This window comes from Crocodylus porosus, unplaced genomic scaffold (genome assembly GCF_001723895.1).
Source record: "Crocodylus porosus isolate Cpor-Errol unplaced genomic scaffold, CroPor_comp1, whole genome shotgun sequence".
Classification (NCBI taxonomy): Eukaryota; Metazoa; Chordata; order Crocodylia; family Crocodylidae; genus Crocodylus; species Crocodylus porosus.
Window position 1 is genome coordinate 26,932,974 of NW_017728931.1, and position 17,640 is coordinate 26,950,613.

The following is a 17,640-nucleotide window of genomic DNA, read 5'->3' on the forward strand; positions in this document are numbered from 1 at the left end:
CCGAGCACCGCCAGGAGTGACCAGGAATAACGGTCACAAGCTGGCAGAGGGTAGGTTTAGGTTAGCTATCAGGAGGCACTACTTCACGGTCAGGGTGGCTAGGGTCTGGAACCAACTTCTAAGAGAAGTGGTGCAGGCTCCTACCCTGGGGGTGTTCAAGAGGAGGTTAGATGAACATCTTGCTGGGGGCGTTTGACCCCAGTACTCTTTCCTGCCGTGGCAGGGGGTCGGACTAGATGATCTGCTCAGGTCCCTTCTGACCCTAGAAACTATGAAACTATGAGTTGGAGTATACAGAAGCAAGAAGATCTGTCCAGGGAACCAAGACAAAGATCCAGAGGATGAGCCACAGATTGAGGTCAGGTATCCTAGAAATCAACCCAAAATTTGGTCAGGTAGCTCAATGGTCAGGCCAAACTCAGGGTCCATGGGCAAGCTGGGTCAGGTACCTGGAAAGTCTGTTGGGAAGCCAGTAGCAGCACAACCCAAGGATGCAGCAGTATAGATACAAGATTGAACCTTGTTGTCTGGACACAGCCTTCTCCTGGCCAGGGGTTTCTGTTGGAAGGGGTGAGGGATCAGCTGACCCTGGCTGGCTACTCTGGTGGCAGACAGCGTGCATGTGGCTAGGCCCAGCTGGAGGGTTTAGCCACCTGTGTCCGCATGAATGCTCTGGTGAGGAGATGGCAGAAGAGGCTGAGTGGCTGTATCAGGTAAACTGAGGCTCCAGGTTCAAGGCCACAACAATACATGCAACGATACTGGGGGCACAAGGGAATAATGGCAGAGTAGGCTAGGAGGCAGTATGAGCTGATGTGAAGCTGTAGGAGTTGCATAGATATTAGGGTTGGAAGGGACCTCAGCAGACTGAGTCCATGCCCCTGTCCTCTCCTCTGTTTCATAGCAGCAGAAGTGATATGAAATAATTCTAAATATTTGAAAACCACTACAGTAGGTGGAAACAAGGCAGCTAGACCTTTTGTTGCTTTACTTGTCTCCTCTGTTATTAGATACATAGATAGAACCCTTTTGAGTCACTTTAATCAGCTGCTAGTCAGAGGCCCCTGGAGAAAAAGGGTGTAGACATATCAAACATAGTTGAGAAAGAGGAAAGAGTTTGGACTGTGGGGTTCCACTGAAAAGAGGTACAGGACTTTGGACATGTCACTTAAAGGATACCAAAATAATTAAAGTTTTTCGACTCAAGAGGAACTAAAACAAGTCAAAAGCACACCTCAAGCTGCAACAGCGACCCTAGTAAAGCACATGATCTTGCAAATAAAGGATGAGGAAGCCAGTCTAGATAATAGTAAGTGCAGACTTCTTTGAAGTCTAAAAACATGAGTTAACTTCTTGTTTTTATAATAAAATGCATCTTATTACTTTTTAGTTTAAATGGAAGCAGACAGTACTCCATTTTCATGGAAGAAGTTTTTTCTTAAACCATTTCAAGCCTGTCTAAAACCAGACAGCAATGAAAATGTTGCAAAAAATCCTATTTTTGCAAGAATCTGAAACCAAAAACTTTCAGTAACAAACTTTAGAGGAGTTTGGATTCACATCCAACATATTTAGTAATAACCTAAAGGACAAACCCCAAACCTCAGACTTACACACTGCAAACACTGAACAAGTTCAAATCCTCGCCTGCAAGTTATAGTTTTGGTCCATCCATAAAATAAACTGAACCAAGACATCAAGCCTAACAACTTCACACTTTGCAGGTGGCAAGATCTAGGTGTTAACTTTGGGACTACATCCCATGAGTTTGGCCAGGAATCTTAATTGAACAAATGAATCTTTAGAGACCTATTCTTCTCTTCCTCTTTCAGAGTTGGTTGATATTTCATAACTGGCAGCACCCATAAGATATGATTCATGTAATGGTGGTTATGGCCACCAACTTTCTTTTCTGTAATTCCCCCTTCTTTTGTTATGTAAGAGTCTTAAATGAAGTTTGTTCCAGACTATTAACCTATGACAGAAGACTGCAGAGATAAGATTTCACTGACATACAGAACAAAGAAAAAGAAAGGGTGTGGAAATTGCAATGACAAGGTTGCCTTGGTAGTTTGTGATGTATGAAATGAAATGAAATAAAATATCTGACAAATGTCTGAATAACACAGGTAGGGTGCTAAGCAAGCCACTTTGGCTGAGCCCATCAGAACACAATTTAAAAGAAAGCTCCAGAGACTTAATTTTAGGAGTCCAGTTCCCTAACAATAGTATTTCCTCTTTATACAGTATATGTGTCTAGGGTGCGTTGAAGGCAGACAAATTGTGTAAGCCACACCAGAAGGAGATCTATTTTTTTACTACAACTGTTCTAAAACTGGCAAAATAAAATATTGCATGGTAGTGCAATCCTATCTACTGTACAAAAAAATATGGTATTGGAAGAGGCAGTTATGTGACATTTAAATCAAAAACTGATATTGTAGGTTAGACTGGACTAAACCATGCTTTATTTCTGTTCCAAAATTATCCTCCCCCAGTCTAGCAAAAATATAAGTACAGTCTATGGTGAAAACAGCTCAAATCACCACAGCTTTAGAGATATGAAGAGAAAGAATGAAATAAGAGGCTGATTTGAGGGGTTGTTTTCATACCTACTACGCTTGGTCTAAGACAAAACAAAAAATCCAGAACCCAGAAAGTTCAGCGGAGGCTCAGCTGAAATCAAAATGTCATTATCTGTGGCTGGCAAGGTAGACATGATATCTTTTATTAGACCAACTGAGTAGTTGGAAAAAAGTTCTTTGCAAGCTTTTGGGCGCAATCTCCCTTCTTTAGGTATAGGGAGTCCCTGCCTGAAGAAGGGTGATTGCACCCAAAAGCTTGCAAAGAATTTTTCTCCAGTTACTCAGTTGGTCTAATAAAAGATATCACATCTACTCAAAGAACCATGCTTGCCTATGTCCTTAGACCAACACGGCTACAACCAAAAACCCAACAATTCTCTGTGATTAACATTTTACTGCAATGGTTGTGGTTAATAGCTGCTTGGCTTCACTAAAAAACTCCAAAAATAAAACCAGTAAGTGTGGTACAAAACACACAAGACAATGCTTATGTTTCCTCCAGGTTTCCTGCCCTAACTTCTGGTCAGCATAATTCCATCCATCTATTCTGCCTTTCTTTCTTGACCATGCTGAACCGACAGACTCAGATTTATCTCATTAGGACCCAGCTGGTTAGGGCCTCTGAACCCTGGCTGGGAATTAACCCCTGAAATCCAAAGCCATTATTGAGCTCAGCTGGACCTTCTCTTTCCCAGGACACCATGAATGGTGGAATACTTGAAGGCCTTGCAGTTCCTTCTAAGGAGTGCCAAAACACCCATAGACCCCATGATATATGCAGAGTTTCACTCTTGTGAGTTCATGCTTTATACTGTTTTCTGCTGTAGGATAAAGATACATAATATTGAGGAAATACTGAGGGAGGGATGGAAAACCAGCATAAAAGGTAGCACTGTTTGAACTGGCCTGCTTTCTGCCTTGGGGTCTGACAGTTACTGAGCTATCTTCTAGCAGCTCAGGAGTGCTGGATAACAAAGGCTACTACTACCATTTATTTGATTTCCTACTTGCTAGCCCAGCAAATGGGATTCCACAATACCTTTTACTTTCTTTCTAGACCCTTTTATTTTATTATTATATTAGTTAATTTATTCTCTTCAATTTCATAATTATATTGGATATCATACTATACAATTTATATAGGAAGGCACATATATATTTACATATTTTTATAAAGACAAGACACTATGAAATACACCATGAAGCATGGTGGAAAGGCAGCTGGCAAGCCTTCAGGGAGGGGCAGAAGAGTGGGTAGAGGGAGCGGTTTAAGTCCCCAGAAGGCACTTCAGAGGAGGCAGAGGTAGAGGTTGTGGAGGCAAGCGGCTCAGCTGAGTCCGCTCCTCCTGTTGCTGTGCCTCTGCCTGCTGAAGAGGGGGAAATTGCAGCATCTGCTCATGCACCTGCACCCCAGAAGTAAGCAGGCAGTGTGGTCTGAGATTATTCTGAGTGGGCAGATAATCCCACATATCCTATCTGCCTGCACTACCGAGCCAAAATCAACCAAGGCAAGGGAACAAAACACATGAGCACCATGGGGATGCTGATGCATTTCCACAGGAACCACCCCCTTGCCCTTGCTCCTCCTCAGCCTGGCACCAGCAGGAGCATGCCTAAACGGAAGTCCCCATCTTGATCCAAAGCCCTCATCCCACCAAAGCAGAGGCAGGCCACCCTGGAACAGTGAGGCAGACAGAAAGGGAGGTGCATTGCAACGGTAAGCAAGAACTCTGAGAGTATTGGGGAGATGCTTGCTGTGGATGGCCAGCCCTTCTCCTTAGTTAAGTGGCCAGGGTACAGGTGACTCATGATGCTTGTGGCTCCATCATACCGAGTACCCACACACACCACCTTCAGCAGGACAGTGGTGCCTTCCCTATATGAGGCATGCAGGGAGTACTTGAGGGAGAAGCTGAGCAAGGCATCTGGACAGCCAGGGTGGGGATCATGCCTACCTTTCCCTCGCAGGGCACTGATGTGACCAGTCAAGCCGTTGGTGGGCTCTTCTTCAAGCCAAGGTGTTGGATGAGTCCCACACGGCAACAGAGATCATGGGGGCCATGAACTGCTTGGTGCAGGGGTGGCTCGTTGGGCAGGGAAAGCTCATGCTTTCCATGGGTTCATGGTTACTGACAATGGGGCCAATATGGTCAAGGCAGTCCATGATGCCAATTTTGTTGGCATCTGCTGTGTGGTACACAAGTTCCACCTCACTGTCAGGGATGCCTTGGAAGGGGGACAGGGCTGCTGGTGATGGTGCCAACACCACCGGCAAGCTTATTTCTAAATGCAGGATGGTGGTAGGCTATTTCCACTGAAGCATTTAAGGGGGGCAAGATGCTGTGGGACAAACAGGCAGAGCTAAACATCCCTCAGCACAAAATCACGTAGGATGTGGAGACTCAGAACTCCACATACCTCATGCTTGAGAGACTGGTGGAGCAACAGAAGGCCATCCGTGAGATGGCCTTGCTTGGGGAGATTGGGATCACCAGCCACCTTAACAGAGCTAAGTGGGATACCATCTCCCAGATCTTGGTGGTCCTCAAGCCCTTCCTTGAGGACACCATGACCCTCAATGCTGGCAACACCCTCCTAAACCAGGTGATCCCCGTAGTGAGGGAACTTCAGAGCCAAATGGAGAGCTTCCAGGGGATCAATGTTCTTGGGTGGGGCAAGCTGCTGTCACCAGACATGCAGGCACTGGTGAGGTGGCTGAAGGAAGGCATCAGGAAATGGCTTGATCCCTTGTGGTCCAGTAGAGTCCACGTGCTGGCCGCCATGTGTGACCCAAGGATGAAGGGCAGCATATGCAGCAGCCAAACTCTGGATCAGTGGATGGAAGTGCTGATGAAGACAGCCATGGAGGCAGAATGGTGAAGGCAGGGGGACGTGGAAGGGGGGGAGCCACTGTCCTGTGCCAGCACTCCATCCACCAGCCAGTCTCCACCTCCACTACAGGAAGATTTCCTTTGAGGATCAGGCCTGAGACACTGCAGATAGGTGGTGTTCTGTTGTTGTCTTTGATAAATTTTTGGTGTGGACTCATTCTGGCATCAAGTTGTTGCTTGGTGTTGCCATGTATTTTCCATCAGGGTACTTGGTGCCCTGATGGAGATATGTATTGTACTGTGAAGATATCTTCAGACTGGATATATTGTTGGAAGGTTTTGCATGTCTTGTCATGGCATGGCCTGGATCCATTCAGTGTGTTTTGGGCTGTAGGAAGTTGGCTTCTGGTGATCAGGTTAGCAAGGTTCAGTGCTTGTTTGCACTTTTCACAAATGAGCTTATGATGTACTTCATCAACCTCCTAAGTACAAAAACTCGTGAACTCAGTATAGACATTGGAATTCTGACACACTACAACCTGCTGGGCATCTGACTCCCCAGATACCTCTCCACTTTTACCTGCACTGCTACATCCCCCTTCCCTGCCCCCCCCCCAAGCCTGTCCCTTACCCCAACACCTCTATTTTCATTTTCACTGACTATCTTTCTTGCCTGCATTACATGCCAGCCTCTGGCTTCTTTATTATTCCTTCCATCCAGGAACAGCACACACACCAACTGCAGATTTTTCCTCAGCCTGATGAGGGGTTATTCAACCTGAAAGCTTGCTAAGATATATTTCTGTAACTATTCAGTTGGTCTGCTAAAAGGTACCAGATTAGACTGACCCAAAGGACCTTGTCTGCCAGTGCCATGTCCTTAGACCAACACCCCTAGCACCTAACCAGAAGGACGCAAACCCCTGGGCACATCTAAGCCCCAGGGCTGGGGCTGGCAGGGAGAGTTCTCTGGCAGTTTATGGAGAAGAAGCTCCTGCAGGAGAGGAAAGAAAGGCTCTGTTACAGTTTGGCCGCCTGAGATGCTGCTGGTGCTACTGTTCTGCTGCTCACTAAGTTATTATTTTACCTATTATCATTTCAAGTGGTAGACTGAACTGAGGCTGTAGGGGAGGAGGAGTCCTCATTGGAGCACACTACTGGGTCATGTGGAGGCCCCAGCACCAGTGAAAGCACACCTTAACACACACAGAGTGTCACCCACGTCATGAGTTTTGCTTCTCAGCAGCCTGAGGTGAAGTTTCCCAGAAACCCCTGCACCTATCTCCTTAAAACCTGGCAGGCTTTGTGGCCTCAGCAGGGGCTACCATGCCTACTGTTGTCACCCCCCTGTGGCTTCACACTTACAAGTGACACAAGTTTTGCTTTCAAGACTTTGAGGTGCAGGTTCCAGAAACCCCTGCACCTAACTGCTTGAAACTTGGCAGGCTTTATGGCCTCAGAATGGGCTACTATTCCTGCATGCTTCATCTGAATAAGGCAAGAAATGACAATGTTATAAGCAGTTTCATGCTTCCCCATTATAGCCTATGGGCAAAACGTTGAAACATGGAAACAGTTTCAACTAAACAAAATGGAACAGTGCTTTTGGAATGAAAAGAAACTCAAAACAAAACACTGTCCTGTCAAAACAGCAAAACAGAAATTGAAACAAAGTGGTGGTTTTTCGCACAGTCCTATTAGATAGTTTTGGCCCTATGTGTAGTTTAGCCTATTGTCTGAATATCATATTGCAGATGCCATTAGCAAACTTTTATATTATATAAAACTAGCCTAACTTTTTCAACTGTTATAAATTCTCAGGAGCTCTCACCAGATCCCTATGCTCTTCCTGATTAAACATACATAAAGTAGCATCTTCTCACTATGAAACTGCAAATCTTTGGAGGTCAACCAACACTTTTTTACCCTTTGGTTTTATTGCTAAGTGTTTTTTTCCACAGTTAAGAGAATAGAAGATACAGTACTGCATTATGGCATATGGAATAGAGCTAGCCAATGGCATTGACCAGATGCTTTGTGATCTTTGAACTCCATGAGGTAGGTACGATATTAAATTAGAGAACCTGACTCAAGGGACCTCTCAAGAAACTGACAAAAAATCTGGTAATGAGCAGTGTTGATCTTACAATAATGCAAATGTAAAAAAAAAGCAACTGGAACTCCACTACCAAAGCAAGCCGCCATCTGCTACACATGCTCCATTCATCACCTTGAGGAAACATAGGTATAAGATTTACAGGTACACAGAAGGCAGCTAAAATACTTCAGTTGAAACTTAAGCCACAGTATTTTAAAATTCAACCCTAAGAGTTAAAGCATTACTTACTATGGCTCGGTTTTAGAGTAACGAGGAAACAAATGGTTACTTTATTGACTCTCTGGAATTACCTTTGAAACATAGCTCCAACCAACAAAATCAGCAAATCATTGTGCATAATAATGTAAGCATCCAGGATCCAGTAACTTGCCAACAAAAGCCACACACAGCAGGGGAAAACATTTTGGGCACTGGTGCCCAGAGCCAAGCCCTTTCAGATAAGTATTTTGTAAAGAGGCTTAATGTGGATGAGCACAGATTGAGTCAGAATACACTGGCCTATTAATATTTTGTCCTAATACAACAGTTGGGCCTTATGTTCCTCACTTCATTACAACACAGAGCAGTTCCCTCTGTGGTCTTGCTCTCTCAGTAAATTAAGTCAGAAACTGCTCATTTAAACCTATCAGCACAGGACTATATTGTTATTATTTTTAAACAAAATGTTTGCAATTCTGCAACAAGTGGAGGGTAGGTGAGTGAGGGAAGGGGCACCAGCATAGCCAGGGAGCTGTGGGTGGAGAGTGAAGGGAACCAGCAGGTGTGGGAGGCTCTGGGTGGGGAGTAAGAGGCAGCAACAGGGCCAGGGAGCTGCTGTGGCTGGGGAATGAGGGGCCTGGACTTGCATCCTGGTCAGCAGGAAAAACCTTACTGTTTTGCACATAAACTGAAGGACATTTTTTCCAGCTATTCCAGTCACTACACTTCTCCTTACTCACTTGATCTTGAAAATTTAAAATTCCAAGCATTCAAATTCTGCTATTAGATAATTATGCATCCAAACAAGCTCTGGAGAATGTTGGTGCTGGAATCCAAGCTTTTCACTTTGCCCCTATACTTATAATCAGGGATTCTGGTTTTCACAAATTCTCTGATAAAAAACCCCAAATCCATGATTAAAATGAAATTCCACTATGTATCTAGATATCAGTTGAACACATTTTATTGATATACTTAAAATTTTAAAGAAATCTGGAAGCCTACCAATGCTACAATCACTGCAATAAAATTAATTCTAAATACCTATAAGTTTTGGCATTTTTGTGGGGGGGGCTTTATCATGGAAGATCAGAACTCCCACTGCCACCTTTACTCACCAGGATGTAAGTCCAGGCCCCTCATTCCCAAGCCACAACAGCTCCCTGGCCCTGCTGCTGCCCCTTACTCCCCACCCAGAGCCTCCCACACCTGCTGGTCCCCCTCACACCCCACCCACAGCTCCCTGGCTATGCTGATGCCCCTTGCCCCTCACTCACAGCCCCCTGCCCCACCAGCCCTGCCAGCGGGGACTCCCAGCTGCCAGGGCTATGGGGCCAAGGACCCAGCTCCATAGCCCCCTGACCCCACAGCAGCTCCTGAGCCCCAGCTGTCACTTGTGGAAGGTGGTGGCTGCTGTGGCCCAACTAGGTAGCAGAGCACAGAGCCCTGACTCCCCCTCCCCTGTAGGCGGCATAACGTGAGTAGAACCCACTAGTGGGGGTGGGTGCAGACTGCCCACTGTGGGATTGGGTTCCTCCTGCCCTCCCCCTGGGGCCTCCACAGCCCAGTGGATGGGACCCAGTGTGGCAGGGCAGAACAGAGCTGGACACAGAAGCTCCTTGGGACAGGGAAGCTCCACAGCAAGCCCCACAACAGTGGGGCTGGTGGCATGGAGTAGTGCCCCTCCCTGCTGCCCAGCAGGCAGGGGCTGCCTTGCCAGGGCAATGTGGGGCTTGCAGTAGCAAGGAGCTTCCCCACTCAGCTCCACTCTGCCCTGGTGTGCCAGGTCCTGCCCACTGGGCCCTGGAGGTCCTAGGGAGAGGGCAGCAGAGTGGGGAGCCTGAGCCTGTAGTGGGCAGCCTGCACCCACCCCCAGCCTGCACACAGATCTTGGGGGTACATGCTTCCCCTGCCCCCCTGGGCATGCATGCAGTAGTGGGGAACCTGCCCTTCCCCACCCCGGATGAGCTGCCCATGGCCCCAGCCCATTCCTGACCCAGGCTCTGTGGCCATACATTCTGGGCCCAGGCCCCAAGCCCCACATACCACTTGGCTGGGCAGCAGCCCCAGCCCTGCTCTGCCTGACTCCTCCCTCCCTATGGGGGCCTCAATCTTCCCCCCTACCAGACTTACCTGTGGGAGCTGTTCTCCAGGCTGCCTGGCAGCCATGTGCGTGTACATGCAAATGGTGCCCCCTGCCTGACCTCTCCCCTCCCAGTTCCCCAGCCCCTTGCAGGCTGGAACTCTACCAGCCTGCAGAAAGTTCTTTGCAAAGGTGGAAAATCCACATGTTTCCCCATTAAAATAAGAAATCTGCATTTTTCTCAGTTAAAAGGTAAAATCTGCCTTTTCCCCCATTTTTCTGTAGGAAACAGAAAACTCAATCTCTGCTTATAATGCAGCAAAATATAATCTTCGACCCTAAAACCCCCTATCTTTGGGAAAGTTCCCCATGACTCATTCTTTGCAGGCCAAAACTATGTCTATGATAAATGGACACATGCAGCCCAAATTTTCTGCCCCTCTGCATCACTTTTGCACTTTGAGATGGAAAACCTTGCCTGAACAGATAAAGGAACTACTATAATGATAAAACCTCTAATTAACCACTCTCTCTGCATAATAGTATTTAGGTCCTGGTTATGCTTGGGTATGAAATATCTGTCTCTTGCCTTAATTGTTTCTCTTTATAGCATTTACTTTTCGTGTACTTCATAGTGCAGGAAACGTATATGTGCATTCATGTTTTTAAACACTCACCAAGTCCATATTTTGGCTGTACTTTAAAAAGAACTGCTTCAGTTTAGAAACAATAATGCTTGTAGATAAGTGCACTGAGGTCAGCATTATGAAACCTCCTGCTTCACCATAGGATTTGATCATTGAAATGGTAAAGATTTTCCATTTCCTTTCCATCACTGTAATATTAGTATTTTGAGAGATTTTTATGTCCTCTTAAGCTTAAGGTTTTGGCGATTTACAGATAACCCAAAGCGTTCCACTTCTATGACTTACATTAATGTAGAACAACGTCAAAGAAATAAAACAGATGCATTATATACAGACTAGGTCAAAGACCCCAAATGCCAATAATTTAGCTTCATCAGATAGTTTGGCACCTAGAGTAAAATAACGATTTTCTGAGTGCTGTCAATGTGTTAACATGATGTATTTCACATGTATAAATTACCTCTTGCCCCCTAGGGTTGTCGTGAAAGCGAGATCTTGCACCACCTCAAGCCAGCCTAGAGATAAAAAAGAAAACAACAACAAAGACTATAAACCCTTCCATCTCTGTAGAACAGTTCAGACAACTTACTACATGTCAAGGATTTTTGCCATTGATGATCTTGTAGCTGATTAATAGCTTAGCAACCAGGTATACCCTATGGCAAACACCAGGTTACTGGTGTTCATCATTCACACAGACTGATGTCTGAGACTATTGCTTTTTTTTGCATCTGCATCAGTCAAATATTTTTAATTTTCTTGTTGGCAACTCTTTTTCCTTACTAAATTGGTCTGCTGACTATTAATTCTAGCCTCAAGTGTGGCTAAAGGCAGGGACAGTAAATAGCCGACAGGAGAGGGGAAGCCATTAAGAAATCTACAATTTACTTACCATTAACACAGATACACCATATTATCTTGTACTCTAAGTGTAAAGCAAAACCATGGCAATCTCAGGCACCGGCATGCAGTAATTGTAGATAAACACTGCCCACCCTAATAATAGTCATTTTTCATAGGATGTTTTATACAAACATTAATTCATTCTCATTCCCACAGCAAGGTAGCTTGATTTTCATATCTGTTTTGTAGTGTGGAAACTGAGGCAGACAATTGAAATGGCTTGCCAAAAGCCATGCTGAGAGTCAATGACTGAGGCAGAAATAAAAGTCAGGAAGCTACTTCCTGTCAAACTTACATTTCATGTTTCAGCCACAGCCATCTCTTTTGTAAAACAGTTATTAGATGCCTTATATTCAATGGACTTTAGCTAACATTCTAAGAAGGAAGACAGAGTTAGGTTTAGGATTGTAAAGGCAAACATTTTTCTTTATATTGTTTAAACAAATCCACATGTAGAATTCATCAGAAGCTTTTTATCACTAGGAAAACTATTCATTCTTTTCTTTTCTTTTTTTATCAATTTGTTAATGTAGGGGATAGAGTTTAGTCACTTCTGTGAAGCAGCTTCATCTTGTAGTTCCCAAAGGAAGGCTCTGAAACAAGTTACTGCTTCTTTAACCTAAGAAGAGCCAAGACCTTGGTAGCAAGAAAGGACAACGCTAAGACTGCTGAGGAAAGAAAAGAATTGAAAACAATTAGTGTGTTGATGTCAGCTTAAAGAGGGTCACCGCAAGATCAGCCATCCCTGCATCTGTTCTTTAATTAGAGAGAGAAAGGTGGCAATGTCCACTACTCATCACCATGGTAACATTTAAATATCATACAACTTGAACGGGCTACCCACTCACTACTGAGGAGGAGCAGAACAGGTAAAGGTTCAAAAGAAGGTTGATGAAACTTGTCAATGGTAAAGCATCATGCAGCAAACATATTCTTTATTGAATAAAGAATGAAGGAAGTTTTAAACCAAGGCGACACACGCACACATGCATGTGTGTGTGTGTTTGTATATGGGGTATACAGCATACAAGGTAAGACTGAAATCAGAACAGAAAAATTTCAAGGATGAAAAAACAAGAAATGTTGGGGAAATGAAGGGGGAAACTGCAAGGAGGAGGAGATATTAAGTAATGTTTTCACCAGAACTCCATTGTGTCTGTATACCAGTTATCTTTTGCTGTCTGCTGCCTTTGATCACTATTAGTAGTAGTACCCACATTGATTGCTTGTAATCTTTATTGATGACTTAAGTTGCTATGAAAAAATATTTGCCAAAATAATTTTTCCACTTGATCTAATTGTAATCCTTTAGTTAATTACAGTTTTCCCCTCCCCGTGTCCTCCATGTATTTCCTACTTCCCCTCAAAACACTTTTTGCATTGTCAGCACTACCTGGAGAGATGTAGGTCTTCTTTTTTCTTTTTGTTTTAGTAATTATTAATTAGGACCTTTCTTTTGAATTGCATAAATAAAATTAGAGCATGCAAAAGCACCAGACCCAAAAAATGCAGGATCCACAGCTAGAGATGGAAAAAATCTACTATTAATTCTCTTTGCATCATGTAAGAGTAAGATATAGTGTTACAATTGAGGCCATGTAAGATATTATGTATTGACATAAAAATGCAGAACTTTTGTTCCCTGAAAACAATTTCTAAACTTCACAAGCTCCATCCCTCCCCACCCCACCCCTAACTCCGTCAGTATCAGATTTGTAAGTATTAAGCCAAATGCAATTGCGCTATGTTTATATACCCAAAACCCCACTCCTTTTACCAGTAAGTGTTGGGTACACAGGAAATACAGAATCATGCTCATTATATGCACACCTAACAAATAACCTTTTTTTTTTGTACTTTTATTCTAATACTAACCATATTTGGAGCCTGATAGAGCATTGGTAAGATTACTCAGGTATATGTAACCCTATACTGTTGTATGAAAACACAAAGTACACCCCTCTTCCCATTGTCTTACAAATTAGCCATAAGTTTCCCCTACATCCATAGCAAAACCATGACCCATTCATGATTAAGTAAAATATAAAACACATATTTTCAGTCAGGCAATAAAATGTCCTATTAATATTAATGTTTTTAATGATCTATTTTAACTTGGACCTGGCCTCTTTCAGGTTAGATATCTCTTAGCTCTCCTGACCATTTATCCCTGCTGCTCTGGTGACCTCTTGGATCTAATCCCTGATTAGTTCACAATTCTTAGCTGTGGCTATTATTATAACACATCCAGCCATCAAAATAAATCTTTTATCTTTAAGGCTACATATGTCACATTGTGTTTGAAGCACCTAACCTGCAAAATAAATGTTTAGTGGGGCGTCTGCTGCATCAGAACTTGGAGCAATATCATAAATTCATAAATGGCTACACAATCATACACCATTGCTTTTAGTATGTCTGATCATTCATATTCAGAGGCATTAGTAACATGAGGCAATATAATAACTGCATCAGCTTGGTAGGAATTCACTGAAAGAACCTAAAGAAATTAGGCACCCAGCTTCAACTGAAATAGTTAGGTCCCTTTGGACTGTGAAAATCCCAGCCACTTTGTGTAAAAATACCAGTGGAAAAATATGTAACAAATAAAGGGACTCTTAATGTCAAAGAGATGTAAGAGAAATGAAAGACCTGCTTCTTAAGTCAGTGGCAAAATGCCACTCACTTCAATAAAGCCAGGATTGTACCCCAGGGTAAGATCATCCCCTCTGCTCCTATGAGTATGGATGAGAATCTACTGAATCTCTGGAACAGCTTTTGGGATGTGTGTGCGTGTTGCAGTAGAGGGATACCACCTCTTAGTGACACAGTCCTTATTCATAGGGCCATGGTGCAATTCCACAGTTACTCTCCATAGCACTGTCTCCCTATCATTCCCATGTACATGCATCCTAATAGCTCTATAAAAACCGTGCAATTTTACTGTACACTCAATTACACCATGGCCTCTGAAAGAGTTCTCTGGTCAGTAGGGTGAGAGAGTGAGACAGCAGAGTCATTCCTTCTTCCAAAATCCACCACTACCAGAGTTCTTAGGTTTCCTGTCCTTGCAAATCCTGAGAATGTGCAGAGGTGGAATGCTTTGCACTCCATTGAGCCATAAGGTTAAAAAGGCCTGACTGTACTTGTTTAACCCAGATCACTTAAACATAAATATGTAGTTATATTTTTAACCATTAGCAGCAGGCTTGTGTTTAAAAAGTTATCCTGGATATCCTCAGCTGTTGCTGTGTACAATGGACAATACTTTATATTAGAAAAGCACCCTGTAACAGGAAATCCCAGCCCCTGATCCTAGAAGGGCCTATGGGGGTGAGAGACTCAAGGCAGGAAGGACAGCAAGGAAAAACAGCCCACGTGAACTAGGCCTGGGACTAATTCCGCTATGTGGCTAATGAAGTAATCGGCTGTGCCTGATCACCAGGGCTGAAGACCCACTCACATGGCTGGAAAGAGAGGAGGCTTGAGGATTTAAACCCAGTGGGTTTATTTAATCTGCAGAAGAGAAGACTGGGAGGGGATTTGATAGCAGCCTTTACCTATCTGAAGTGGGTTCCAAAAAGGATGGAGCTGGACTGTTCTCAGTGGTGACATGGCAGAACAAGGAACAGTGGTCTCAAGTTGCAGCAGGGGAGGTTTAGGTTGAATATTAGGAAAAACTTTCTCACTAGGAGGGTGGTGAAGCACTGGAACAGGTTACCTAGAGAGGTGGCAAAATCTCCACCCTTGGAGGTTTTTAGGACCATGTATGCAATGTAGAAGATGTACTAATCGGAAAATCTTTAAATGATGGAATTTGTATAATGCAGGTCCCAATTTTGCAGTGCGAGCTATCTCTATCTAGTTCATGGTGTTTCTCCATTATTCAGCATAGCATCTAGTAGGAAATAATACTGAACAGACGGTATATCAAAAAGCCAGCCCACACATATTTATAACTAATTTATTCTTCATTTCTACTGTGTTGAATGACTAAATTACAACAGAAGCTCAGTAACCCCTTTTAGTTTAGGAGAGGGCAGCAGCTTCATTTGAACAATATTTTAGCCCAATTAGTCCATTAGTTTCCAATGGAGACCAGTGGAGAATGGAGACCAATGGAACAAGAATCCTGCAGTACTCCTTTTAAGTAAAAGACCTCTGCCACGTTGATATCATTTAGCAACCCTACTGATCCCCGAAGGCCACTTTGTGCTTCTCAAGTATTCCACACTGACACTAAAGTTTTGATTAATCCCACAAAGAAAAGGGTCTCATGCAGTTATTTTCCTGAAGCATCAGCCATGTCCAAGGAGTTTGATTTCCATGGTTTTTCAACCACTGCTAAATGGCTTAGGCAAATAAATCCGTACTTGTCATCCCATGGATATACTTTCTATAAAAAAGTACAGTGTATATTGTATAATTCAGAGTTGGGGGCCACTTGAATTCCCCAAAGAATTGCCAAGACACTTGGTCTTTAAAATTTAAGATCTGTGTTTCTTAAGATAGATTTCTTTCCCATATAACACTTATGTTAGAGTATTAGTATAAATGAGGCTTGAATAGGAAAACGAAATTTTTATGACAATATAAATGAAAATGACACTGGTGAACATTTTAGGAGCCACTCTGACCCCAGAGTCTCAAAAAATATAAAAACAGTTGTAATTTTTATAGAATACAATCCAAAAATCAATGGAAAGACTTGTGTAAGGGTATTTTTAATCTTTCCTCAGAGGCACTGAGTGTTGGCTACAGCCAAGGGACAATGTGCCAATGCTCCTGCTAGGACTGGAAGTTTCTGGCTAAAGCACTTTGCCCCTCCACGCAGGGTCAGAACAGTGGCCATATTTGGAATCAGAAAGGAATTTTACTCCATGATTGGCATGTACTGTAGGGGTTCTTGCTTTCCTCTGTAGCAAGGGACATAGCCCTCTTCCTCGGGTCTCTTGAGCATGTCTTCACAACATTTCATAAAAGCAGGACATTGGCTACTGTGGTTCCCCTCCTTTACCTATGGCAGATTAGGGTGTTAGGTCTGTCTTATGTCAGGGTTGATGGCAGCCTTATGTAGACTTTAGATTATTGGTTTTATGGTCAAATTATGGTTTGGATAGGAATGATTGTGTCTCAGGCATGGGATTGGACTAGATAACATCTGGAGCTCCCTTCAGGCCCTTACTTTTCTATAATTCTATGACTTGCCTTGATTTAAGCGGGCTTTAAGTTAGACATCAAATGTCTTCCATTTAAGTAGATCCCAAAGTACTTTACAAATTATAGACCTAATCCTAAACCCTAAACTGCATTTCCATTAAGCAAGCTCTACAAAGTTCTCTTCACTCCTGCTGAAATGCAGCTACAAGTTTATTTAATGCTCCAAAGCTGCCCTAAATGCTTCTTCCATTTCATTTCTTGTGAATTAGGTGTACTGAAGACTTATCTGACCTAGCTTTAAAATAGGCAGCTCAGATTAAACTAGCAGTCCAGGTGCAGCAACAGAGACTTCAATGTGGGTTAACTACCCAAATCTTTACTTTGCGTCCTGGGGTGGTTTTGTAGCCCATCCTGAGCTTCAAGATTCTGCATCTAGATTTCCACAAAGATTTCATGTGGCTTTGATCTGCCAACACTGCACTACAATAACTATAGAATAGACATTTCTTAACAAAAGACTGCTTTTGATTTTTGTGGTCTTTTATGAGTACACTAGAACCCAGACACTTCACAAGGTTAGATTCCTAACCCCACTGCAAAGGTGAAGAGTTGAGAAGCATCCAGGGCTGCAGAGAACTGCAGCAAACCACTGCACAGAACCGCTGCAGTGTTTCAGCTGTTTACTAAAGATTTTAATTCAAAGGGCACTACTTATATTATAAGCTGTGTAGGACCTCTAGTGAGCTCCAGCTGAAGTAAAAGCATCTGAACAGGTCTTTCCTATATTTGGAAACCTGCTACAAATTAAGTGGATTATCACTCAGGTATGAATGATCTAGGTTCTACTGCAATTTAACTGAGCCACAGTGGCACTTGCACACATCACAAAAATTGGCCCTTTTTGTGGTTGAATTGCATCACACTATACATGTGTGGGTTTTTTTTAATGAGTTTGTTTGCATGTAGTTTAGTTTGCAACATAGTTATTTGTAATGTTGCAGCCTTTTGACAGCTCATCTCCACCCCCCTTCCCCAGAGGCTGAAGGTAGAAGTGGCAAGGGGACTGATCCTTTATTTTTTCTCCCAGAGCCTGCCTGCATCTCTTGTGGCTGGA

At 43.4% G+C, this 17,640-nt stretch overlaps 1 protein-coding gene across 3 annotated transcripts in view; it reads right to left on the reverse strand.

Moving 5' to 3' along the window:
• Positions 1-17,640, reverse strand: part of SOX5 (SRY-box 5) — a 549,709-nt gene that overhangs the window by 519,365 nt on the left and 12,704 nt on the right. For all 3 annotated transcript variants that reach the window (XM_019544450.1, XM_019544448.1, XM_019544444.1), the window contains one exon: positions 10,924-10,978. The gene's annotated coding sequence lies outside the window, so the exon portion shown is untranslated. Of the gene's footprint in view, positions 1-10,923; positions 10,979-17,640 lie in introns of those variants that run through there.